Source organism: Pelobates fuscus, chromosome 1 (genome assembly GCF_036172605.1).
Source record: "Pelobates fuscus isolate aPelFus1 chromosome 1, aPelFus1.pri, whole genome shotgun sequence".
NCBI lineage: Eukaryota > Metazoa > Chordata > Amphibia > Anura > Pelobatidae > Pelobates > Pelobates fuscus.
Window position 1 is genome coordinate 73,884,992 of NC_086317.1, and position 27,303 is coordinate 73,912,294.

At 38.2% G+C, this 27,303-nt stretch overlaps 1 protein-coding gene across 1 annotated transcript in view; it reads right to left on the minus strand.

Annotated features, from left to right (window-relative positions):
* The window catches only part of WSCD1 (WSC domain containing 1), a 138,946-nt gene extending 112,284 nt beyond the window's left edge, over positions 1 to 26,662 (minus strand). Inside the window, exon 1 of the mRNA XM_063449769.1 lies at positions 26,446 to 26,662. The gene's annotated coding sequence lies outside the window, so the exon portion shown is untranslated. The remainder of the gene's footprint in view (positions 1 to 26,445) is intronic.
* Between the last annotated feature and the right edge of the window lie 641 nt (positions 26,663 to 27,303).

Below are 27,303 nucleotides of genomic sequence, written 5' to 3' on the forward strand. Positions count from 1 at the left end.
CCTTAACCATGAGAATACCATGTTTTTGTAGATTTGGATCACTTCTTCAGGCTTAATGTAGCACATGAACAGTGTTATAATTCTGTATGCATGATTTATATGCTGCAGGGAGAAATCCAATAGCTAATCAAGACGTTGCCTGTGTAATTCCTACTTGATTAATACTTTCATTCCTACAGCACATTAATTATGTGTATGCTAGCCAGAACTTTTCCTGATCCCTAGCATGAAAGCGACTTTTGTCCAGAAACACTTGCTGGATCTGGAAACATGCTCTAAAGCACAGATGTTCCGATTATCCACCTCAGTGTTCAAGTTAGAGAAAGATAACAGGCTGAGCTTATAGACTAAGCTTGTTTCATCAGGGTCCTCTTCAACCTATTGTTCCTGTAAGTTTTCTTGTAACTATCCGATTTATAGTTACATCCCCCCTCTCATAATATTGTAAAGCGCTACGGAATCTGTTGGCGCTATATAAATGGCCATAATGATAAAAACAATAATAATAATAATAATAATAATAAAAATAAAAATAAAAAACCTACTGAATGACAGTTTTGCTCCGGTATAACTAACAACAGTGATGGCAGTGATCAGGAGAAATATGTCTACATAAATCACACTTTCTGTAGGATAGGATATGTGTTTATGTATAGTGTAAAATGTATTCTTTTGCATTAACGCTTACTCTAGCCATTTGTTTGAAAGTTTAAAAACGTTTGTTATCAGAACCAAAAATTCTACCGCATAATCTAATTTATTTTCAGCGAGGCTTGAAAGAGTTTATTCCTGTTCATACTATGAATATATTAACAATGTTATGTAACACATATCTGCATACTTTATAACTTCAAATCAAACATCATAGGACCTTATAAATGATTCTACTGCTCGCAGAGGGCTAGGAGAAAGGAAAATAGTCTGGTGAAAATATTAATATAATATTTTGGAAACCAGACTTCTATAAATAAACAAAGGAACCCATGCCAACCTTAAATGAAATCTGGATAAACAGCTTCATTTGATAGGAACTTGGGATGTTTGTGTCACGATTCGGGGAACCAAACACGCTAACACACACACAGAAAAGGCCTTAGGACCTTAGAGTGGCCGGGCTAAGCACACAAAGAAAAGTCAGGAGACAAGCCGAGTAAGGGGAACCAGAAGACAGAATAACGAGAAACAAGCCGAGTTCAAAGGGTAGGAGAAAGTCACAAAGTCAGATAAACAAGCCAGAGAGTACGTAACCAGAAGCACAAGTTTCAGTAGCAATACTAGCAAGCAAAGACCACAACAGGGCAGGGAGGAACAGGAAAGGTAAGTATTTAAATCATAAGGTTAATTCTGATTGGATAATTTCCAATCAGAATTAACAATCACACGTGGGAGATATCTAAACCCCCCACTGTGATTGAGGCACTGTGCCTTTAACGCTGGGTCAGGTGGCTGACCCCGGCGTGTAATATATTGGGCGGTCTCCGAGCGTGCAGCGTCATGCATGCTGTCGCTGGGGGACGTAGAGGAAGACGCGGGCGGCATCCGAAGCTGGAAGGATGCCGCTCGCCGAGCCCACGAGGAGGAGGGGACCGCCGACGGCTGGAGGGTGAGTACCGCGAGCGGAGTGCAGCATCCCCTCGCAGCCGCCCGCGGGATCCGGACAGTTTGAAAGAGTGATTTTTTTTGTTTGTTTATTTTTTTTTTGCAAGAATCTGACTCACTAAGGGAAAAAAATGATCAGATTAAAACAATGTAGGAATCAGAGGGTAAAAAAATTTAAATATGCGCACATCAGAAATTTCCAATTGAGTGGACTGCGCTCTTTTATTAGAATATTTTCTTAAATTATTAATTGCAACTCCCGGACTTGGAGTTGCCCTAACCCCTTGTCACAGTATTCAAACTAAAAAGGGTCCAGGAGCTAAGAGTTTTAAAGATAGAGAGCCATATTACATAGAATTTCACAAGGCAACGTTTCGGTCACAAACCTTTTACAACTTTTAGTTGGCTTGATAAAGGTCACAGTTAGTGAACAAAATATTGCATTTTTGGAATTCTACAATAAAAGGCTGTCTATCTTTTATAACGCTAACTGCTTTAACCCTTTACCGTTTGAATATGCATTTATCAAATGCAGGATACAAACTTGTACCCAGACAATATTGTGCCTCTAGCAGACTTTGGAACAGTGTCAATATAAAAAAAAAAAAAAAAAAAACACAACAAACAAAAACCTTGTAATATGTTAGTTTTGCATCTACATAATAAAACAACCAGGAATGCTGAACCGAAAGCAAAGAAAAAAAACTTAAACGGAAGATAATAAAAAAAAAAAAAAATGTTCTACCATCTGCTTTTCCCAGAGAGAAAGCAGGACATTAAATATACTGCACAATAGCCCAAGAAATGTATTCAGCTGAATGGTTACTTTATGATAAACATATATTTCGTAAAAATATGGTTTTAATATGAATAATAAATAGGACAATATATAAAATAACATCCAAGAGTTTATGAAAAAAACACTCAGTATTTGACAAATGCAGCTTTTCTTAAATAAAAATCAATAACAAATATTCACTTTAATTTTGTGAATTTTCTGGTTATTTAGTCTGGGGATTCGCAGCAGCCATAACTGCTGAGTGTGTGATATTTTAGGCTTATTTACTAATGTATGAAATTTTGTGAGTTCAAACTTAAGGCCAAAGTAGCCAAGCTGGAAACATAGCTGACCTGGAGAAGTTCAGCTATTTTGTGCAAACATTTGAAAATGTCCTATGAATTCATATTTAATTTCCAAGAATTCTTACTTTAAGGTACACCCCAACCACCATAACCACAACAGCCAAGTGTAGTAGTTATGGTGCCATGATAGCACTGATCGATTCTCACAGTAAGTAATCAAACTGTTTTGACAATTTACTTGGGTCCTGTCATAAAGGTCTGACTACTTAACGTGGTATGGCCCTACCCATTGTTAAGTGCTACGGAATTTGTTGGCGCTATATAAATATAATAATAATACCTTAACCTTAGGTCTTAAAATGCTCCTTTACATCATCCTATTTGTTGTTTACAAATCAATTCAAACACACAATGCAAATATTGGATGTTTGCCGACTGCTGTTTCCATTTCATGAAATTGCCATATGTGATGCAGCCACTCTATGTCTGAGAATGACCTTGATACTATGAAAAATAATTTAAACAAAACTTCTGCATCATGATGATTCCAACATGGCAAAGTCTACATGAAGACAAATCCCTTTAACCCCTTAAGGACCAAACTTCTGGAATAAAAGGGAATCATGACATGTCACACATGTCATGTGTCCTTAAGGGGTTAATATAGCTAACAAAACTGTTTCACTTATCACTAGCAATGGACTGGATGCTGGTATTGGAATGAATGCTTTTGTCGATCCATCTATTTCTGTCGTAGAATTGTAAGCGTTTTACATCCATTTTGCCACGGGATGCATAAAAGATAGTTATTTTGTGGTATCTGAATGTCTACTTCCCTGCATAGAAAATTAACACAAACTGTGATGCCTTGTATAGAAATGTCATGACATAAAAAATTATTGAGATTTCATGTGATTAAGTCACTTTCACATCCGTGTTTAAAGAAATTGACAATATAAAATGTATTCTTGGGGAATCCTATAAAAAAAATAAAAACTAACAAAATATTGTGATGCATAAACTCACAGAATATTCTCAAACTCTCTGGTCCCCCAAAAAACAAAGCAAAAGAGAATACTCTGATTCTACAGAAGAATTTAGTCTTTTAATTTTGTCAGGGAAATCTTTATTTTTTGTCAGAACAGACCACTTACACAGGCTAAAGGCAACAAATACTGTATATATTTCAACATTAGAAAACTTAGTTACACCTGTTTTGGGCCAGAATCTTTAATTTGGGCTATATGTTGAATGTAATATATGTGGTATACAAAAAGTTTATATGTGGAATAAAAAAAGAATCTAATGTCAAAAATAAATCTGATGTCAGAATCTGATTTTCTAACCAACCTTAGCTTTTCAATGCACAGAAAAGAAGAAAAGGCAAGTTTGTGATGATATTATGTGCCCAAGATCCCCAAGGGAAAATAAAAGGCTAGCTGGTTCTACATAACACAGATTGCTAATCATATTTAGTACTTAGTGAAAATTAAGAGAGTATCAGTGTTGTTGCTAGCTGGGTTTGTGGATTGAGGCCCAAGTATCAGGAATGAAGATACAACACAGTTATATGAAGGTAGTTATAGCTGAGAAGGTAAAAGCATGGAGAGAGCGAGCGGGTAGAGCATTGTTGTATAATATTGTAATTGTTGGTGTCCCCCAAGGTTTAGTCCTTGGTCCCCTACTGTTCTCCATCTATACTGCCTCCCTTGGTAACAGGGGAGGGCTGGCAGCCTTAGGCCTGGGGGGCAAAACCAGTCAAGTGGCCCATTGCGCCACCAAATCAGTTCACCATCCATGCCCACCTTTTCCTGGTTTTATAACGGATATTGATGTTATGCTAATCAGTAGCTCTTTGCCATACCCGCTTCTTCACGGCTCTGACTTTCAATGTTGTCAGAGCACAGGCTGAGAATCTCTGAGCCTGTGCTCTGACTCACTAACTGAGCGCTGGAACCATGAGGGAGAGGATATGATCTGACCCACCAGTGGACCACCAGCGAATCGTTTAAATTAAATATGCTGGTGTACCCAACTTGTGAGCTGTGTTGGCCGCCGGGTGCCTCTGTTGTCATGGCACCCTGCGTGCCCGCCCAGCTTGCCCACCCCAACGGCTGGCCCTGCTGACACACACTGACGTTACTACTTAGACATCCCTCAATATTAATACAGACATCAGAGTAAACACCAATAAACTGTGGAAACAGAGCTGATCCCCCCAAATTTATAAAGGTTTGCTTAGAGGATTTATTGTAAGATTAAATCATGCCTCCTCCTCTCTCTCCCCCATGCGCTGCTCTGTAGGCTGGGAGGAAGTGAAGAGTAATCACAGTCTCCCAGCACAACGCCACCTGTGGCTGCATGGGGAACAGCTGTTTAATGTAATGCTTGCAGGACGGCCAGCTGCCGCAGAACCTCTTTGTTTCCGTCTCTGCAAAGGGCTCCAGGCACTGCTTGTTGTGAGTGTGAGCCACTGTAAATTAGGGGCAGAGGGCAGAGGGCAGTTGCACTGCGGTCAAGACGGGTCTGGGCAGGAGGAGAGTGCAGTGCAATCAGTAAACTCCCCTCCTGTGGGTCACCAGTAGACTGGTGCACCTGCCCAGGATCAGAGCCGGTGCAAGGATTTTTGACGCCCTAGACAAAATATAAATTTGCCGCCCCCCCATGTGACATCACAATGCCCCACCCATATGATCTGCCATATGAACTAACGCCAGTGCTGCACAGTGTGTGTTTACATTAAAAAGCCTGCAGGGACGAGCTATAGACACCACAACCACTTCATTAAGCTATAGTGTCCCTTTAATGTGAGGTAAATTATAGATTAGTGTCACTAATAATATACTAGATTGCCTACTTACAATTAGATGAGGATGATGATGAGCTGCAGTTTGGCTCCACTGGTCTGGTGTAGAACAGGATCTTTGGAGGCTGTTTGCAACTGTGGTCACAAAATTCAATGTTCTGGGAGAATTAGAAGCAGCTCCATTTTTTGGGGGGCCTCTTACACAGCTCAAGGTCTGGGCCCCAGGGCCTGACGGTGAGTATGCCCATAAGGCCCACTCATAAGTCCACTTATATGTTCCACCCACCCATGAGTTCGCTCACAGGGAGTGGAGTGTGTAGGGGATGTGTTATGAGTTATTGTAGAGGATCTAATATGTGTGCTTATGGTATGTAGTTTATAGGGATACCAGTTTGTGCAGGTGATGCAGTGTGTTTGTGTGTAGTGGAAGCAGTGTGTATTTGTGTATAAGGGATGTATTATGTGTTTCTGGTTGTGTGTAAGGGATGCATTGTGTGAATCTGTGTTTGTATGCATAAGGGATGCAAGGTGTGTGTCTGTATGTGTGTGCATTGAGTGTAAGAGATGCATTGTGTTTCTGTGTGTATGTAAGAAAAGCAGTATGTGTGTGTTTGCATTGTCTGTTTCTGTGTATGTGTGCAAAGGATGCATTGTCTTTGTGTGGGGGTTGCATTGTGTGTGTGTGTGTGTGTGTGTGTGTAATGGATGCATTGTGTGTTTCTCTGTGTGTAAGGGAAGCATGTTGTGTTTCTGTGTATGTATAGGGATGCATTGTGTGTTTCTGTGTATGTATAGGGATGCATTGTGTGTGTGTGTGTCTGCGCATAGTGTGAAAGAGCTCCCTGTCTTGCCCCCTGTCCTATAGAGCTGTACCTTCGAGCTTCTTAACCCTCCTACTTCTTCTTACTCCCCCTTCTTCTTCTTCTTCTTACACCCCCCCTTCTTCTTCTTACACCCCCTTCTTCTTCTTACTCCCCCTTCTTCTTCTTCTTACTCCCCCTTCTTCTTCTTACTCCCCCCTCTTCTTCTTACTCCCCCCTCTTCTTCTTACTCCCCCCTCTTCTTCTTACTCCCCCCTCTTCTTCTTACTCCCTCTTCTTCTTCTTATCTCCCCTCCTTCTTACTCCCCCTCCCCCTCTTTTTCTTATCTCCCCTCCTTCTTATTCCCCCTCTCTCTCTTCTTACTCCCCCCCCTCTTTTTCTTATCTCCCCTCCTTCTTACTCCCCCTCCCCCTCTTCTTCTTACTTCCCCTTCTTCTTCTTACCCCCCTCTTTTTCTTATCTCCCCTCCTTCTTACTCCCCCCTCTTCTTACTCCCCCTTCTTTTTCTTATCTCCCCTCCTTCTTACTCCCCCCTCCCCCTCTTCTTATTCCCCCCTCCCCCTCTTCTTATTCCCCCTCCTCCTCTTCTCCCCTCCTTCTTACTGCCCCCTCTTCTTACTCCCCCCTCCCCCCTCTTGTTACTCTCCCCCCTCCCCTCCCCCTCTCCTTATTCCCCCCTCCCCTCTTCTTATTCCCCACCTCCCCTCTTACTCCCCCCTCCCCTCTTCTTATTCCCCCCTCCCCTCTTCTTATTCCCCCCTCCCCTCTTCTTATCCCCCCTCCCCTCTTCTTATTCCCCCCTCCCCTCTTCCTATTTCCCCCCTCCCCTCTTCTTATCCCCCCCTCTCCCCTCTTCTTATCCCCCCTCTCCCCTCTTCTTATTCCCCCCTATCCCCTCTTCTTATTCCCCCCCTCTCCCCTCTTCTTATTCCCCCCCTCTCCCCTCTTCTTATCCCCCCCTCCCCTCTTATTATCCCCCCTTCTTATCCTTTCCCCCCCTCTTCTTATCCTCTCCCCCCCTCTTCTTATCCTCTCCCCCCCTCTTCTTATCCTCTCCCCTCTTCTTATTCCCCCCACCCTCTCCCCTCTTCTTATTCCCCCCACCCTCTCCCCTCTTCTTATTCACCCCCTCCCTCCCCTCTTCTTACCCCCTCCCCTGTAGCGTGGCCGAGCTGCTTTCCGGTCCGTGGTCCCGGCCGGAGCGCGGAACAGGAGTTTCTGTTTCCTGTAACCGGCCGGACTGCCAGGAAGTGCACACTCAGTGTGCACCTTCCATCACTCCGGCCGGGACCACGGACCGGAGACCAGCTCCGGCCACGCTACAGGGGAGGGGAGGGAGGGGAGGGAGGGGAGGGAGGGGAGAAGCTGCTGCAGCCGTCTGAGCGCTCTGCTCAGGCGGCTGCAGCATTTAAAGGGCCGGCCCACCGCGGCCGGTCCTAAAAGAATTTCGGGCGGCCTGGGGGGCAATTGCCTCCCTGCCCCCCGGCCCAGCCCGCCCCTGCTTGGTAAACTCATTAGCTCTTTTGGCTTCCAATATAATTTTTATGCAGATGACACGCAAATCTACCTGTCCTCTCCTGATCTCTCCCCGTTCCTCTTGACTAGTGTCTCTGACTGCCTCTCTGCTATTTCTAACTGGATGGCTGCCCACTTCCTTAAACTAAACTTGACCAAAACTGAAATTCTGGTCTTTCCTCCCTCAAGTGTTGTTACTCCTGTGTCTGTCTCCCTCCAAGTCAACGGTGCTACCATCAGCTCCACCACGCAGTCTCGCTGCCTAGGTGTTCTCTTTGACTCCGACCTCTACTTCAAGCCTCATGTTCAATCTATTGCCAAATCCTGTCATTTCCATCTCAAAAACATTGCGCGCATCCACCCCTACTTAACACCAGATGCGACTAAGATATTGGTCCATTCCACTATCCTTTCTCGCCTTGACTACTGTAATCCGCTTCTCAGTGGTCTTACATGCTCCCAACTTGCGCTGTTACAGTCCAAAATGAATGCGGCAGCGAGGCTCATCTTCCTGTCTGCCCGCACTTCCCATGCCTCACCCTTCTGTCAGTCCCTACATTGGCTTCCTATAAAATATAGAGCTCAATTTAAAATTCTGGTTCTTGCTTTCAAATCTCTACATAATGCTGCTCCCACCTATCTGTCCTCCCTTATACACAAGTATGTCCCGTCTAGGCCCTTACGATCTGCTGAAGACTTACGTCTATCTTCTGTCCATACTCCCACCTCTGATGCTCGCCTTCAAGATTTCTCAAGGGCTGCACCGTTCCTGTGGAACTCGCTTCCCTCCTCCGTTAGATGCTCTACCAGTCTCCACTCCTTCAAAAAGTCATTAAAAACCCACTTCTTCATAAAAGTGTATCAATTAAACTGTTAATAGCTTCTGACTGATTCCTCTTCTGCAACTGTCACTAGTTTAATACTATCCTTACCTTTTTGTGTCTTTTTACCCCAGTCCCTCTACCATGTAAGCTCATTGAGCAGGGCCCTCAACCCCTCTGTTCCTGTGTGTCCAACTTGTCTGGTTACAACTACATGTCTGTTCGTCCACCCATTGTAAAGCGCTGCAGAATTTGATGGCGCTATATAAATATCATAATAATAATAATAATAATAATAATTGAAAAGTTTACTAACCAGATTCTACCAGAAAGACAAGAAAGACAATGCAAACTTGCGGCTTTATTGAGATGAAGTGGTCTGGATGACTATTGTCCTTTTAACAAGTCCATTTTTTATTTCTAGAAAATAGGAAGCATCACGATACTTTAAATATGTTAAAAACCAGACTGTGTTTGCAAGCTACTAATTTCATTAGCAAATTGACCATTCTGGAATCAACCTTGTTTTAAGTGTGATTAGGGACAGGAGCATCTGCAGAAGTTTAATGAGGCAAAATCTGCGTTGGCCTTAAAAATTCAAGTCATTTCCCCCCATAATCTTATATGCCAGATCATGTCATATTTCACCACTTGATCCCATATGTCAAAATCTTTTTACATTTTATTTAGGATTACATACGGCATACTTCATATTTCACACCATGATATCAAATGCCAAGCCATTTCAGATTTTACCCTGTGATCAATAATGCCATATTTAATCAAATGTTCTTATATACCATATGCATCACTCAATATTCTATTTTAAAATATTTGACCCCATATCACACAATCTATAATGTCCTGCGACTATGCCTATCTTATCCCTACAAGCGCATTTTACTATATCCGTCCATTCCTGTGGCCTTCTCACCATCAATCTTCATATTACTGTATCTGTAACATTCAATACATAATACATCATTCCCATCCACTGCTTCCCTACTCAATATATCATCCCTATTCACAATTCCATTATATTTCTCTCTAGTACATTCTACCTATTGGACACCCATTGTCTGATGTTCTCATTCCCTCCTTGTTCTGCTTGCCTTGTAACCTTTGGCACATTAAATGGTACAGATTATGGTTTCTATGATGTTCCATCATAGAAAGTGGTCTCTGCAGTTAATTTTCCAAGATTGCACCGAGCCATAATATGCGTGGGGAATGTAATTCTTAAGACAAGTTAAATCAAAAGAAAGGTGACTTATAGGAGTTGCCAGTTGCAACCCTGTTGCCTCCATCTTCCTATGTTCATTGATACCCAAGCAGCCAGACCAAGCTTACCCAAGTCTATGCACAACCACATTTCCCAATTTTTAATTTCATAACTAGTACAGGTTATGTGTACAACTGTTTTATGTCTGTAATAAATGTAATGAATGCCGCCGCCAGACTGATTTTCCTCTCTAGTCGGTCCTTGCACACCTCACCCCTATGCCAGTCCTTACATTGGCTCCCTGTATCCTATAGGAGTCAATTCAAAGTGCTAACCCATACATTTAAAGCACTGAACGATTCTAGCCCCTCATATCTCTTCACAAATCCATAGGTAAGCCCCTCCTTGTTCCCTCCGCTCTGCTTGTGACCACCTCCTGACCGCTGCTCGCACCCGTACGGCCAACCTGCGCTTGCAGGACTTCCCGCAGGCAGCTCCTTTTCTATGGAATAGCCTGCCTTCCCCATCAAACTCTCCCCTATTCTTCAATCCTTTAAGAAGTGCCTTAAAACCCATCTATTTAGGAAAGCTTATGGCCTCCCAGAGTAACCTCCATCTCTTGCTCTCTCCTATAGGGCAGTGCTTTACTCTCTCCTCCAGCTCTGCTTCACTGCCACCCTATTTGATTATTTCCTGTCCTAACGTGTCTTATACCCCACCTCCTATAGACTGTAAGCTTGTTTGAGCAGGGTCCTCTGTAACCTATTGTTCCTGTAAGTTTTCTTGTAATTGTCCTATTTATAGTTACATCCCCCTCTCATAATATTGCAAAGCGCTACGGAATCTGTTTGCGCTATATAAATGGCAATAATAATAATATAAGATATAAGTATAGAACGTTTTTTAATGTATGTCAGTAATGTTTGTAAAACTATGTAAATATTTGTATGTTTGTGTAAATACTTTTCTATTTAATCACATTACTGCAAAGACATTTGTGAAATGTGTTTATATGTCTAAATTAGTGATGTCCCGAATGGTTCGCTGGCGAATAGTTCCTGGCGAACATCGTATGTTCGCGTTCACCACGGATGGCGAACATATGCGATGTTCGGTCCGCCCCCTATTCGTCATCATTGAGTAAACTTTGACCCTGTACCTCATAGTCAGCAGACACATTCCAGCCAATCAGCAGCAGACCCTCCCTCCCAGACCCTCCCACCTCCTAGACAGCATACCATTTAGATTAATTCTGAAGCTGCATTCCTTTTTTCTGTATTTTTTTTGTGTTATACATTATCCTCCATAGCCAGTAACCTGTGTTTATTATACATTATCCCCCATAGCCAGTAACCTGTGTTTATTATACATTATCCCCCCATAGCCAGTAGCCTGTGTTTATTATACATTATCCCCCCATAGCCAGTAACCTTTGTTTATTATACATTATCCTCCATAGCCAGTAACCTGTGTTTATTATACATTATCCCCCATAGCCAGTAACCTGTGTTTATTATACATTATCCCCCCATAGCCAGTAACCTGTGTTTATTATACATTATCCCCTCATAGCCAGTAACCTGTGTTTATTATACATTATCCCCCATAGCCAGTAACCTGAGTTTTTTATACATTATCCTCCCATAGCCTGTAACCTGTGATTATTATACATTATCCTCCATAGTCAGTAATCTGTGTTTATTATACATTACCCCCATAGCCAGTAACCTGTGTTTATTATACATTATCCCCCCCATAGCCAGTAACCTGCATTTATTATACATTACCCCCCATAGCCAGTAACCTGTGCTTATTATACATTATCTCTCCCATAGCCAGTAACCTGTGTTTATTATACATTATCCCCCCACAACCAGTAATCTGTGTTTATTATACATTATCCCCCCACAACCAGTAACCTGTGTTTATTATACATTATCCCCCCATAGCCAGTAACCTGTGTTTATTATACATTATCTCCCCCATAGCCAGTAACCTGTGTTTATTATACATTATCCCCCCACAACCAGTAACCTGTGTTTATTATACATTATCCCCCACAACCAGTAACCTGTGTTTATTATACATTATCCCCCATAGTCATTTATCGTTGGACCTAGGCAGCATGATGTCTTAGGCCGGCCCAGAGAGTGAGTGAATAATATAATATATATGTTCAGAAACATATTAGTAATATATGTAAATCGGGTTCATGCAAAGAGGGTGAAAAGGTATTAAAGAAAAACACACTTATTGCATCAAATTTACAAAGCCAAACTTTTAAAAGCTTTTAAAAGCTTTCCTCATTTCGTTCTCGGGATGAGAAATATATCGGTTATAGACTGAGGATTTCCATCTGCCCAATCTTTTAATAATATGCACTGGAGTGTCAGTGTTGAAGGAGACCGAAGCTGCCCCTATTCTAAATGAAAGACCCGAGACATGGATACAACCCAATCTTAGGAGTAGTGTTCTGATGTAGAAGATGAATTTAGCCGTAGTCAGAGGGATTCAGTGAGAGTAGTGGTGAAATGTGTGTGGCATGACTGAGTGTGGGTAAGTAAGAGTCAAGTATTTTAACTGGGCACTAGTTCTAGGTGGGATAAAGTGATATAGCGGATGGATGAGTAGTTTGGTTTGTTTTAGAGGTTTGTAGAGAAAGTATATAGTGATCATGATTTTTAGCGATATCCAATATTTTTAAGGTGGTCTCAAACAAACATAAAATGCTATATAAAATTTGTGGGAATATCGAATAGTCGTGTACAGTAAATCAGAGAGGGCTCAGAATATCGAACCATCGATCGGTATCCAACCTTGTGCAAATGTGGAGTTTGCGGTTGTGCAAATTGACTGTTTGCGGTTGTTTGTGGTGCGTTAAACGGGGAGTTTGGTCTGTCACTGTGAAGCGGGCGTAACCCTTACACTACCTGATCGATACAACATCATACCTGATGTTTTAAAGCAGGTTATTCCAAACAATTTAGGAATGTTAGGTGATTTATGCCCTTTATGGATGAGAACCAGACTTTGCATCAACTATGTAATTTTCCATGGGAGTTTTGCCATGGATCCCCCTCCGGCATGCCACAGTCCAGGTGTTAGTCCCCTTGAAACAACTTTTCCATCACTATTGTGGCCAGAAAGAGTCCCTGTGGGTTTTAAAATTCGCCTGCCTATTGAAGTCTATGGCGGTTCGCCAGGTTCGCCCGTTCGGGAACATTTGCGGAAGTTCGCGTTCGCCGTTTGCAAACGGAAAATTTCATGTTCGCGACATCACTAGTCTAAATGTATACCTATATCCGCAAGTGAAAATTATTGAGTTGTTAACATTCCTCTAAGTGAGAATGGAGATTTTTTTCCCCCTCCACATCAGCTAAATTTACTAAACCACTTGCAGGGTTATTCACTAAAGTGAGAGTACAAAGCTAATTTAAAATTTAAGGTCAAAATAGCCAAATTAAAAGCATAACTGACTCATTTATTTTTTCTAATTTTTCCCGTTTGCTTTTTTTACCTTGAATTGGAAACACATTCAATTATATACACATATATTATATATATAATATTGTAAAGCACTATGGAATGGCACTATATAAATGGCAATAAATATATATACAAACATACATGCATACATACAAAATAAATATAAACCAAACACAGTGGATGCATAGAGACACAACTTGACAAATTACAGCTATTCATGCAGAGCAAAGCAAAGTCAGAGAAACACAGATATAGACACACACTATCTATAGATTACACTACAATCCTTTTCCTTACTAAACTGGCTTTCAGAAGGTCTTTTAACTAGTTTCCGGGGAAGAGCATTTTCCTTTCCTCTTACTTGACCGGGAGATTTGCCTCGGCTGCTGACCTGACCCTATGCTGCGGATACCCATGACAAGTGATTATAATACATATTGCAATAGAAACAATAAATGCCTTCAATTAAAAAAAAAAAATCATATTTAGCTATTATTTCCTTACACATAACATTCTTGAATTGATCACTTTACACCCTGCTCTTTAAATGAACACACTAGGCTTAAATGAACACATTACAGAGAAAAAAAAAAAACAAAAACAAACATGCACTGAACAAAAATAAAAATACTCACATTTCCAATTTTTACATTTGCGATCTATCTCCACAGAAATGCAAAAAATGAATTTGTGCTAATGATGCCTTATACGTTTGGCAGCTAAGTACTTTACTTCTGTATTTACATTGTTGTTGTTTTTTGCTAAATATGTCTTATTCTGTGATTAAGGAATGCCAAATACCACAGACTATATGAGGTCAGCTAGTTAGTGCAAATTCAACCTTTAAGGGCACAAACCTAGTCTATTCAGCCTTTTATCTTTTCAAACTCTAAAAGATTAGTACATATGAGTTGTAACTTCAATTTATCAGCTCATTTTGTTAAGTTTATTTGACGAGGAAAGTGCTATGCAAGTAGATTGCTGTATTTCTAGCACTTTCAACTTTTCTAATGCATGTTTGGATCTTCCATCGTGTGAAATCTATCTCAATTTGTTTTTAAGAAATCCTTAGTTTTAAAGAAGTAGCAACTTTTGCACAGATAACTGACTGATGGTTACTTAAAGGGACACTATAGTCATCAAAGTAACTTTAGCTTAATAAAGCAGTTTTGGTGTATCGATTGTACCTCTGCAGTCTCACTGCTTAGTTCTCTGCCATTTAGATGTTAAATCACTTTGTTTATACAGCCCTAGTCACACCTCCCTACATGTGACTTGCACAGCATTCATAGATACTTCCTGTAAAGACAGATCTAAATGTTTATATTTCCTTTATTACACAGTCTGTTTAATTTAGAATTTCTTATCTCCTGCTCTGTTAATAGCGTGCTAGACGATAAAAACGTATAAAGTTATATCTGATTGACTTTTTTTGTTTGTTTTTTATGTAGGCTTTGTCAGTCACAGCCAGGAAAGGTTTGACTAGGGCTGCATAAACAAACGGCAGTGAATTGAGCAGGCAGATGCCATGACCTAAACACCAAAACTGCCTTATGAAGCTAAAAAGTTGATTTGGAGACTATAGTGTCCCTTTAAGATTTGGTACTCTATGTAACAATTGTGGCATTACTCTCCATAAATGTATACCCAATGTATTGACCTAAAAACATAAGGGACCCTCTACGCACTATAACTACTAAAGCTCAGAGCAGTAGATTTGTGGCCGCCATCCCATATTTTTATAACACTGTTTGAGAGTGGTTTGACAAAACCCCTTGCTCTCAGCCTCTAATGTAAGCTTAATAGAGATTTCCATTCTAGTTGACAACATCAACTTACCACAACTTACTATTTTTCATGTTGCTGGGTTTCCAAAGGACAATGTAGCCAGCATTTGTTATATTTGCCTCACATAGCCTATAGTTATTATAATTAAACTCTTCAGATAGCCATTGTTTTTCCAGATAGCCTTTCCTGTTAAAATTTGATTTTTAAACTTTTTTGTTCACAGTAGATTAAGCCAAGGCATTTGTTATTTTTTTTCTATGCAAGTCCCATTAAGTCACAATTATGACAGATTCCAATGGTGCTCTCTTGGCGGTCCATTGTCCAGCTTGCCTTTTGTACAAGAAAGTTTTGTTCAAGTCTTTTTTGTCCTTTAAATAAATAAAAAAAATTGTCTCCAACACTAAACTTCAGGAGTGATATAAATGCAAGATAGTCCCTAGTACTACATATTTTAAACAGAATGAGCACAGGATATAAAATCAAATCTCAACTATTGCATTGGATAATACAGTATATGAATAGCGTTTTTTTTTTCTTGTTAAGTATTTTACATCTAGGCCAGGATGCTACACTATTCACATGTGCACGCCCAAAAAAAAAAATGTGTTTAGGTCGAATCAAACAAAAAAAACAACTCTGTATATTTATATCTTATGCATTAATTAAATAAAAAATATAGAAATATAGATTTTGTTTTTACTGCGCCTTTCTTTCCTGCTATTGGTGACTTCTCACTAGATTTGTGAATACAACATGTAGTGGCTGTCCCCTAGTCTTCAGTCATCTTTTTTCCTATTATCTCTTTTTTTTTGGCTCCAAATCATGAATCAAAATAAACATGCTCATCCATTGCGTAATTCATTTTGGTTCATGATTTGGCTAAATTTTGCAATGGAATTCATATGATTCTCCAAATTTAGATGAACTGCAGTTCGGAATGAAACAAATATCCATGTCTAAATGTAACTAGAGGAAGGAAAATGTAATGTATATAAAATAATATGTATATAATATATATATATATATATATATATATATATATATATATATATATATATATATACACATACACACACATACATACACGCACACATGCACACACCAAAATCTTAAGAATAGTACCAAATTAAAGCATTTGCATCTGTTGCCATGGACACAAGAGAAATGTGAAACAAATCTCACATATACTCAAGGGGCTACTTGGAAACTAGCAAAAGCTAAGTGTATACCCCTAGTTGAATAGTTGGTGGTACATTTGTATTATTAGTAATATTAAAATCAAAAGAGAATAGTAGAATGAGGCACTTCTTATATGAATGTTAACAAAGTGAATTTTGTTAGATTTGATTATCAACACAAGTACTTGATACGACTAATTATTTCTGATACAATGAATTCTTTACCCTATGCTTTAAGTTTGATTAGGCATAACATGTGGGACCCTATACACAATAGAGAAGCAATGGATCGGATTTAACATGCACGGCCAAATGCTACACTTCTCCAATTAAAACCTTATATCAACAGCATTTCATGCTCACACTGAGCTTTGTTAGTGTTAGAGTCACTAGAGGTGCATATAACCTTGCAATGTAAACATTGTAGTTTCTAACAAACGACAATGTTTTATATTGCACGGTTAAAATGACAGGACCACTGCACCTAGACCACTTCATTGAGATGAAGTGGTCTGGGTGACTATAGTCGTCTTTTAATGTATTGTGCTTATATATTATATTCTTTAAATAATGTGCTGTGAATCAGCATGCAAGATTTAGGACAACGTAACAGAGACAGGAAAAAGTTTATTTTAAGAAAGCTGCAAATGATTTGCCTTTCAAAAGTCTGTTCTCAACACACCACAACTTAATGTTCAGTGAACAGATCCCCTTATTTATAAAGATGCACCTGGCATTTATTTCCTTATTTATTTAAATTTTGTATCTCTCTAAAGTATTTTAACTTACAGTTTTGTCTTTTTATTTGAAAAAACAAAACAAAATAAACTTTAAATTCTAGCATCTTTATCAACAGAGGATAATCATTCACCCCAGGTCCCCTACCTCCCCGAAAAAAATAAAATATAAACAATGATATGTACGCACAGATACATTCCATGGCCGGAAGACTGAATGTAGTAATTTGAAACTGTACCCTATTCACCTGAACATCTAACAAGGCTGAAGAAGATAGCGGATTGATGTAAATTAAATAAAAATACTTAATTATTATTATTTTTTTTGTTTACTTATTTATAATTACATATTTATTTTTATAGGTCTTCTCTAAAAATGGTTTTCCTGTGCACATGTTAACAGCATGAAACACCCTTTAACTGCAAGAGTAAGCCAAGAACTGTATCCTGTAGAATATCCTTCCTAATCAGTTTCCCTTCCATTTGCATTTTCTTCTGAAAATCTTTAACACGCAAGGGTTTAGCTGCCAACATTCAGTGTTACATTGTAACAAAGTAAGAATTCAAAACTAAACCAGAATGTATATGCAGTTGTTTTTCAACACAGGTCTTAAATTTAATTCTACACAATTTATAAAGACAAGTTGAAAAAAGAAAAAAAAAACTCGATTAGAATTGATTTTGCTTTTGATAAACACACAAGCAGCAGGCACCAGATCAATACATTTGACTACAAATAAAAAGTATTCTATTCACTGAAATTATAATTACAGCTGAGCACAGTCTAAGTCTGTTGTTAAAAGTTTAGTAAATATGCTATTTACCAACAATTGCCTTGCAATTAACTGCTGAAACTGATTTCAATATGTTTTCACTGAACAAGAAATGGGGGATTAATGAAGTAGCATAAGGTCACAGTTTATATAAATACAGGTATGCAGAACATCCCTTATTTCTTCACCCTACCTGCAGAAGAGCTGGGTTAAAATTAAAGGGGCACTTGTATTCTTGACACTATAGTGTCAAAATAACTATACGTCCCCGGGCTCCTCTCTTTGCGGTAAAAAGGTGCCTCGCATAACCCCTTTAGCTGAGAGCAACTCTATGGAGAACATGCAGAGTGTGGAGATGCTGAACACCAGTGCTGCACATTGGGTCAGCACGGACCCAGGAAGCACCTCTAGTGACTGTCTGAGTGACTGCCACTAGAGGTGTTCTCAGAAAAGGCAGTGTTTCTCTGGAAAGGCAGTGTTTCCATTAGAAAGCCTGTAGGGAAAGATAATATATACCAGAACAACTACATTAAGCTGTAGTGGTTCTAATGACTATAGTGTCCCTTTAAAAATACTAACACACGAGTTGCCATCTCCCTGACATTTAATTTTGTAAGATGTGTAGGTTAAATCCCCTTTACCTATCAAAGCTTACCCAAGCATGGAACTAAGGGACATCTGGTAGTGGCACCATTGGGACTCAGAATCTGTTTTTGTTTTTCTACTACAAATTGGGTAAAGGAAGGGGAGAGAGAAACCCTTTTGTTTGTTTGTCTGTGAAATGAAATATCTGAATGTATCAAGCTGTTTTAATACAGAGACACATTTAAGTTGTGGGTTTTGATGTTGATAAGTAGTTTATTTACTATATAATTTTTTATTGAAATTAACGTTATTTTTCACAAGGCAGGAACAGATTGCTACAAATAAAAATGTGCATGCTCAACATATGCACACAAAGTGCCCTGAAAAATATTTTATTTGTTTTTTTGCGATCTATATATTGTACCCCAATTTTGCAATTTGGATGTAAATAGTGAGATTAAATAAAATGCACCTTTTATATATGATTAGTGTTCGATGCCATCCATTTAAGGAGAGTGTGTTACCTGTAAAAATATTACCCCAAAAGTCATCTCTAGCATTAGTAAAAAAACATTTCAAATATAAGTCATACATATACTAAAGCAGAATGAATCTCATTGAATAGATGTTCTCCATGAACTATACACAATTGGCCTTCTTCATTCAATGAAGAAGGCTATCCTAATACCATAATGGTATCTGGATACAATTGCCAAGTGAACAGTTGTTATTCACATTGTTAAATTTATAACGGGTCACAGAAGCATTTTATTGGGTTGTGACCTTATATCCACATATTATTTACAGTTCAATGATCTAAATAAAGAGAGGATATTAGTACCTTGAGATAATATTGCATTCTGTAAAAGGAAAACTATTGATTTCTATGATATTTCCACATTCAAAGAATACTGAGATATACGCTTCGCAAAGGGAAACATTTAATGAATAAAACACATTATTACTGTATCAGATCTGGATATATACATTTAAACCAGTTTGTAATAAAACCTTGCAGCAATAAGGAAGTAAAGATGGAGATGTCATTCCCAGGAACTCCTAAAAACTAGTTTGGAGCAGATAGCACCTACTTTCTTTTCACTTGCCCCTTGTACTGACATTATAAGCTAAAGAAAAACATAATGTTACATGTACTCTCTCTCTTTATCAGGCTGAAGATGGAGTTCTTCAACAACATGAAAAAAGGTCTCGGGATTCTGTAAAAACAAACTCATGACTGCTGGGGGATATGGGATGGATTGGCAAGAGAAGAGGGTTAATCATTTGTCATATACTTATGTATATATGCAGGATGGGATTGTCTGTCAGTAAAACAAATAACCAATTAAACAATAGGCATTTTTTCTTAAAAATGAAAGCTTCTTTATCAACAAGTAAACTTTGGACTCAAGTAGAGGCATAAAACACATTCAGAAAACATTCAGAATCCTTTTTATTTATTTTTCTAAATCTGGTTTACATGGTTCAAATTAATTTTCATCAACCTACACTTAATATCTCAGAATGACAAAGCAAAAAGCAAACAAACACATTTTTAAAAAAAGTTTGCAAAGTTATTAAAAAGAAAATGATGAAATATTACATTAACACACGTATCTTTGGATCATATTTGAGATGTTTTCTATTCTTTGATTGGAGCCCAGCAAATTCAGTTGATTGCACATGATTTGGAAAGGCACACACATCTGTCTATATAATCAGCTGAAAAAACCTTACAAAACTGAGCAATTGGGGGACATGGCCTTGGTAAGAGAGGTGACCAAATGTATGATGATCTCTCTGGGTGACTTCCAGAGATCATGTGTGGAAATGGGAGAAACTTGCAGAACAACCATCACTGCTGCACTCCACATATTCGGCTTTTAAGGCAGATTGGCCAGACGGAAGCCTCTTCTCACTGCAAGACACATGAAAGCCTGCTTGGAATTTGCAAAAAAATTCTAAAAAGGACTCTCAAGGTATGAGAAACAAGATTCCCTGGTCCAATAAACCAAAGATTTAAGTATTTAGCCCCAGTTGAAAGAGTCATGTATGGAGGAACCCAGGCACTGCCCATCATCTGTGCAATACAAGCCCAATGGTGATAGCCTCATGTGGGGTTGTTTTTCCAGCAGCAGAGACTGGAAGATTTTTTGGGAATGAGATAAAGCTGTACACAGTAAAATACAGAAATATCCCTGAAGAAAACTTGGTCCAGAGTACTCAGGACTTCAGACTAGACCAATGGGTTACCTTCCAACAAAACAATGATGCTAAAAACAGAGCCAAGACAATGCAAGGGTAATTTAGGGATTATTCTGTGAGTCTTTGAGTGGCTCAGGCAGAACTCGAGCTTGAATCATATCATACACCTTTGGAGAGACCTGGAAATAGCTGTCCACTGAAGGTGCCCATAAACCTGACAGACATTGAAATTATCTACCTAGATGAATGGCAAAACCTATCCAAATCCAGGTCTGCAAAGCTTGTCGCATCATACACAAAAATAACAGCTGTCATAGATGTTCCATCTAAGTATTGAGTAAATGGTCTGAACACTTATGTCAATATGATATTTCAGTACTCTGTTATATATATTTGCAATGGTGTCAAAAATCCTTTTTTTTGCTTTGACATAAAGGAATATTGGGTGGAGATTGATGTGAAAAAAAAAATTAATTTAATCAATTACTACATAAGTCTGCAACAAAACAAAGTGGAAAAAATAAACAATAAATACTATTCAAGGCACTGTATGCTGAAAATACTTTTTATTGATTTAATTTTTATTATTTTTGTATTCTTTTATTTATGTTTTGCTAATATTACTTTTCATTCCCTCGTGTTATATTTATTGCTATTGTATTTTGATTCATTGTTTAGTATTGATTGATTTGTCTCCTACTTTTAGATTACAGGATAATTATTTTTCTGCTTGTATAAAAGATAATTGCCCGTAGCACATAGAGCTTCAAACAAATCAAAATGAAATAAAGGTTTGTCATATTGGGGCGATAGCACAACCACTACCTCCTCCTTAGTTTAGTACTTCCCAACCCAGTCTTTAAGGTACATCCACATTTAGGGATATAGGCATTGCCAAATTCTGCTCCTGTGGAGACATTGGAAAAAAACAAGACTATGTTTTGAGAACTGTGTTGGAACAGTAAAGAGTTTACTCTAACAGTGTTATGAGCTAATGTGAGAATTCCAAGGGAATTCTTGTTATAATCATAGATTTTTTTTTATTGATTTTCAATTACAAAAACATAGATACAAACATACATGAAAAGACATAGGATTGCGTATAGGGATTTTTCCAACTGCAAAAAAAAGTAAAAAAAATAAAACTAAAAAAAAAAAAATAGCGATATCCTCTTCCTCCCTCCCCTTCATCTTTAAAATTAGTTCCAAGGGAATTCTATGTGAATTTCAGATGTAAGGAAGCATATCTGTTTTGTAGAATGTCTTCAGTTCAGCTGCTTTGACCTTAAAATTGGAATTCTCACTTTTGTGAATAACTGCTAGAGATACATATTTTATGAAAGAGTTAACAGATTTTAATTCACTTATTTGTAGGCTTTACTGAGCTACTTATGTTTAGATATAATGCACCACAAAAGAAAAAAAATATGGAATGACATAAAAGATAATGTAATGATTTTATTAAAGGCGTAAAGAAGTACATAGCTCACTCTATCAATTTAATACTCGAGTCAATTGCAAATCTATGTATCCAGGGCTTATTAACATAGATAGCCACTTTTTGTATTAAATATTCAAAAAACAAAGAAAGTAGAGGTTTTACTAACATGATAACCATGTGTATAGTTATTCTTCAGTTTCGATTTATACCATCAGATATAATCAGATATAACCACAGACCATAAATTCAAATGGCAGCTGTTTAATTGTACTTGTATCTCTCTATACATAGTTTTAATTTTGATTATTAAGTTGCTTCCATACAAAATATTCTTGCAAATTTAAACCTTCAAAAATGTACATCCCTTGCAGCCTTTCTTCCTTTGTAAATCACTATCAGGTTATGCCAGTGGTGCTTTATGTTAAATAAAAGGTGTGGATTAAACATTCATAACAGCGTTTCTTTCCTAGTCTATGAGACTAGGCACAGTATGAACCAAGAAAAAATAGAACATTTAATTCCAGCACTTGCCAGTTACCCAATTCATATGCCAGTTATCCAATTAACATAAAAGGTAAAATAATGATGTTTTATTTTTTTACTTTTTCAATAATGTTTAGCTTTTACTTTATACATTAACGCTAGGATTCCTTCAACATGAGAATCTTTGCTCACATATTATACTCAATTAAAATGTATGCAGATAAGAGAATTCATGGGTTATAAACCATAAACCCAGAAATTATGGGGAACAAACAAGAGAATTGCAAAGTTTAGGCAAGAATAGCATAGATGAAAAACCAGCAGAGTTAAAAAAAATTCTGATTCTGCTATTTTGGCCTACTTTTCCAAGGTCAATTTTCTACAATTCTCCCCCCCCCCTTGGGTATGGACTATAGTCATGTTGAATATTACTGCTAACACTACTACTTATTATAATGATAATAATAAATGTATTAAGGATGCTTGACAAAGTATATTACCCATTAGGACCACCATTGTAGGAATCTGTGTTTAAGTAACAGTGGAAAAGCTACAAAATGCACAGAACAATTGGACACCCTTAGTCTAATAAACTCTGAACTACGAGGTCACGTGGGAAGTAGTATCTAGATTAAATAGGTCTGAGTCTGGAATTTACTATAAAGTAGAATTTATTCTGGGTACAAGCAATCTAAACAGTATATTATCCATTCTCATAGTTAAAAGTGGGACTGCAAAATGACTCAAATACTTGTGATGGTACTTCTTGTCCTTATTTTTTGAAGTTACATTAGTTGTATTATTCATGGGGTTGGTCTTTCCCAGCAGGCTTACTTGCTTGCTTGCTTCAATAGCAATATACTAGCTTCATTATTCAGTAGAATAGTCAAACAACTTGGGATGTGGTGTTTTATGGTAATGCACATTATTACTGACAAACAAGTTTAAAAAAGTACAAAAACAAACAAAATAAAAAGCCCACAAACTTCCCAATGTACAAAGGTTGTTATTATGGATACGTTTTTATGGCATTGAGAAACAAAGACTAAAAAAATTAAGCAGTAATAGATTTCGTCCCATCTGGAATCTGCTGTAATGTGCATTATGGGAAAGGGTGGGATAGTGACGGCAGTAGATTCCAGGTGGGATATCTGAGATTTATTTCTAAAAGAGTGCAATTTAGGGAACAGATAAAATACAATGCAGAACCATGCCAAACCTCTAGTAGAACACCCAAAAATGAAGGACTGCACAATATATATATATATATATATGCGCATTTTTACTTTTTTTTTTTTTCTTTTTTTTTTTTACACTAGCCAGTGATGGAGTGTGAGAAGTTAAAAATCATGTATTCAATTTCCAATGTTGTTCAAAGTAGTTGTAGTATCTGACTGCTATATACCAGTCTTTCTAAACTGTGCTACCAGCACGCCATGGGATATGACTAATGAAGATAAAAAGAGAATTTAAATAACAAATTACTTTAAAAAGTTAAAGGTGATTGATTGGTTAAAGTACAAGCGTGCTTGATTGGTAATTGAAACAGAGTTCTCTCTGAATAAATAGTTGATATGGAGCATAGAAGCATGTAAGACACCTGTTACTAGCAGTAATTTGCGAGAAATATGGCAGAAGAATGTCTCTCACTGGAGAGAAAGCTGGGCAACTTATCACGCTACATTAAGTGCCTCCGAATATGTGACGTGGGTTACTATGCTACAGGAATTATTTTCATATAGATTGTAGCCATTAGTGATATAAAGGTAATAGGTGAAGATTATTTGGTTTTATGAATGATTACTGTTTTTTTAATATTTTTTTTCTTTCATTTTAAAACTTTATTATTTTTTTATTAGCATAATTATACTATAAAACATTTAGCCTTTAAAACAAAAATAAGGAATTCTGTATTTAAACATGTTGTTTTGCCAAATATCTTTACTAATAGTAAACCATAGTTTTCATATAATGTTGTTTGATTAAAAATATTGTGTGTCTGGAAAAAAATAAAAATACATTCAACGCACACATATAACAGAGATTAACCCTTGGGGCGCTGGAAATAGTTATGCATTACAAATCAATGGATTGATTACCTATCTGACACTCAGAGGCAAGGATAGTATATCCCCTATGGCACCGAAAGCCTTAACCATTTAGTCCCTATGATATGTTCTGTACGGTATGAATTCCTGTCATAAACAAGACATCACTAACAGGGCGAGCGAAAGGATGGAGTTAAATCATCTGTGAAATGGAAATATACTGACTGTGATCTCACAACCGCACAAGGTGGTAGAAAATGGGAAAAAACTAATTAACACCACTAGAGGGTAAAGAAGATGTGTTTAGCTGCAAATATGTCTAACTCCTTCAGTGCTGCTCTCCTCAGTCTGTATTTAAACAGTGGGGTGTCCAGAGAAGGATTCTGAACAGTTGGACTACAACTCCCATGATCCTTTACCCAAGTACGGCTGTAAGTTGTAGTTCTACAGCTAGGGGTCTTCAAATACTTAATGGGAGGCAGAAATTGTGCTTTTTCTTGGACATAAACACAAAGGAAAACACTATATAAAATGTATTTTTTTGCCACTCTGCATTCCCACAGTCAAATCTTAAAGAGACAATTTTGCAAAAACAACAAATACTGGATTGCTGATGTCATTATTATTATTCCACTACTAGAATATACCTATCAGTTTGCACCGGTCCCTGGTGTTTACATAAAGTACCATTTCAATTATTTTCCCTTTCTTGTGTCAGGCCTCTATTTATATCCTGCCTCAGCACAGAGCCTTACAAACTCAGTGAATGATTATAGTAAGTTATCGACTAAGTGCTTTACTAATGAAAACATTGAAACATTTTACTTAACTGAGCAAGACAGTGAGAGGGCTACTTGGAATTCTTTGATGATTCCATAGTGATTTTCAATGTGCTCCCAAGAACTACTAATCCTATACTAGTACCCAACATGGGGCATTGCAGTGGCTATGGGCTATGGGCTGCAACTCCCAGGAAGCACAGCCATCCTCTGTTTACACAAGGCTTCCCCAAACTCTCTCTGTCCCTCCAGATGTTGCTGAACTACAACTCCCATGATTCTCAGCCTATTTCATTCATAGAATCATGGGAGGATATCCGTATGTATTTTAATGTAGAATTACAGATCTGTCAAACTTAGGATCTGATATACGGAGACCATTTTATACGGTACACAATATACTGATTTATATGTATATACACACACAGCAATTTATTTATTTGACTTGTTATACTTAAAACCATGGAATTTTTAATTGTATTTTTCCAAATGATTCAAAATGTATTCCAAGCTCATACCGGTCATGAATTGGATGCCAGTGAACCTCATCACATATTAAATTATTATTAATAATAATAATAAATTAAACTCATTGTGCTCAGCCTCTATCTACAGCAGCTAAGAATGCTACGATATCCCATTTGAATTAACCTGTGCACAGACGACTTCTTTCCCACAAGAGACAACAGAGAGCATTTCTCCCAAGCACGTTTAATTCGAGATCCTTTCATTTAAGGGTGGCCAAAGTATAGAACCCCAGCTGCTATACTGCTTGAAGTTAGACCTTAAGGATGGCAAAGCATCAAGGGATTTGTAGTTCCAAGCCTGCTGGAGATCTATAGGTTTGTGGATCTCTGCTTTTCCGTTTATTGCAGACTGATTCAAAGTGGAAACATGTACCACCTAAAATGCCATCTTACCACAAACTTCTAACAAACAACAAGACCCAAGTCTCAGTGACCAATAAGATACATTTGATGCATCCAGGATTCTGTCTCCATCATTGAAATAAGTTGGCATGAGGATCAGCATTGAGTCTTCCAAGAAAATAGAAAGTAACCGTTTGTGACATACCTGCTTATCACAGGGGGATGGAAAAAGTATGCTCTGTACAGCCCAGCAGTGTGAGATCTCAGCAATCAAAGGACAAATCCAGGGTGAATTCCAGTCCCATGCTTGGCTGCTTGTACCAGCGTCAGGATGTGCAGTGAGTGCCTCCCAGCAAGCGTTCAGTGCTCTGTGCCTGCCTGCATTGTGTGTGTTTCACTAGCTCCAGCTGTTTATATCAGTAACTAACAGAGAAGCAGAGCTACAAGCCCCACACTGCGCATGCTCAGTGCAGCCCTGCTCTGCTGCTAATACCCACTCAGATCCACGCGGTCCTAGCGACTTCTGCTGACCACAGAACAGAAGATGCAATTGAGGATGTCATAGTCTCTTTCCTCTTATTCTCACAGCTGGATTCCAGCTGCTAACCTGGGCTGCACCTGCTCTTGGCAAGCCCAGGGCACACTGCCTTCCTCATGAGAATCACAACAAATCCTAAAATAAGAACATTCTATAGAATCCTAATGATGTCACCTGTACCCACCAAAGGACACAATCTTCATTGGTTCTAATTAGCTCCCCATACCAAGCTGTAAGAGAGAGGTCATTATTTGCAATTATTTGTATTTGATACTGATTTGAGCAATTATGCTTGTGTTATACCAGATACTGTACACAATGATTAAACGTACTATGATATACACTGTCATGTGCATGTACAAAGTAATTAGTTTTAATTAGCATGTAATTATTTTGGTATCATTATCTTATAATTACATTTTAATCAACAGGCCAGCCTTCGTTGGATTTACACAGAAAAATAGATGCAGTCGTGGTTGTGGATGTAAACAATATATGTTAAAATTAGAATCTATACTTGTTTGT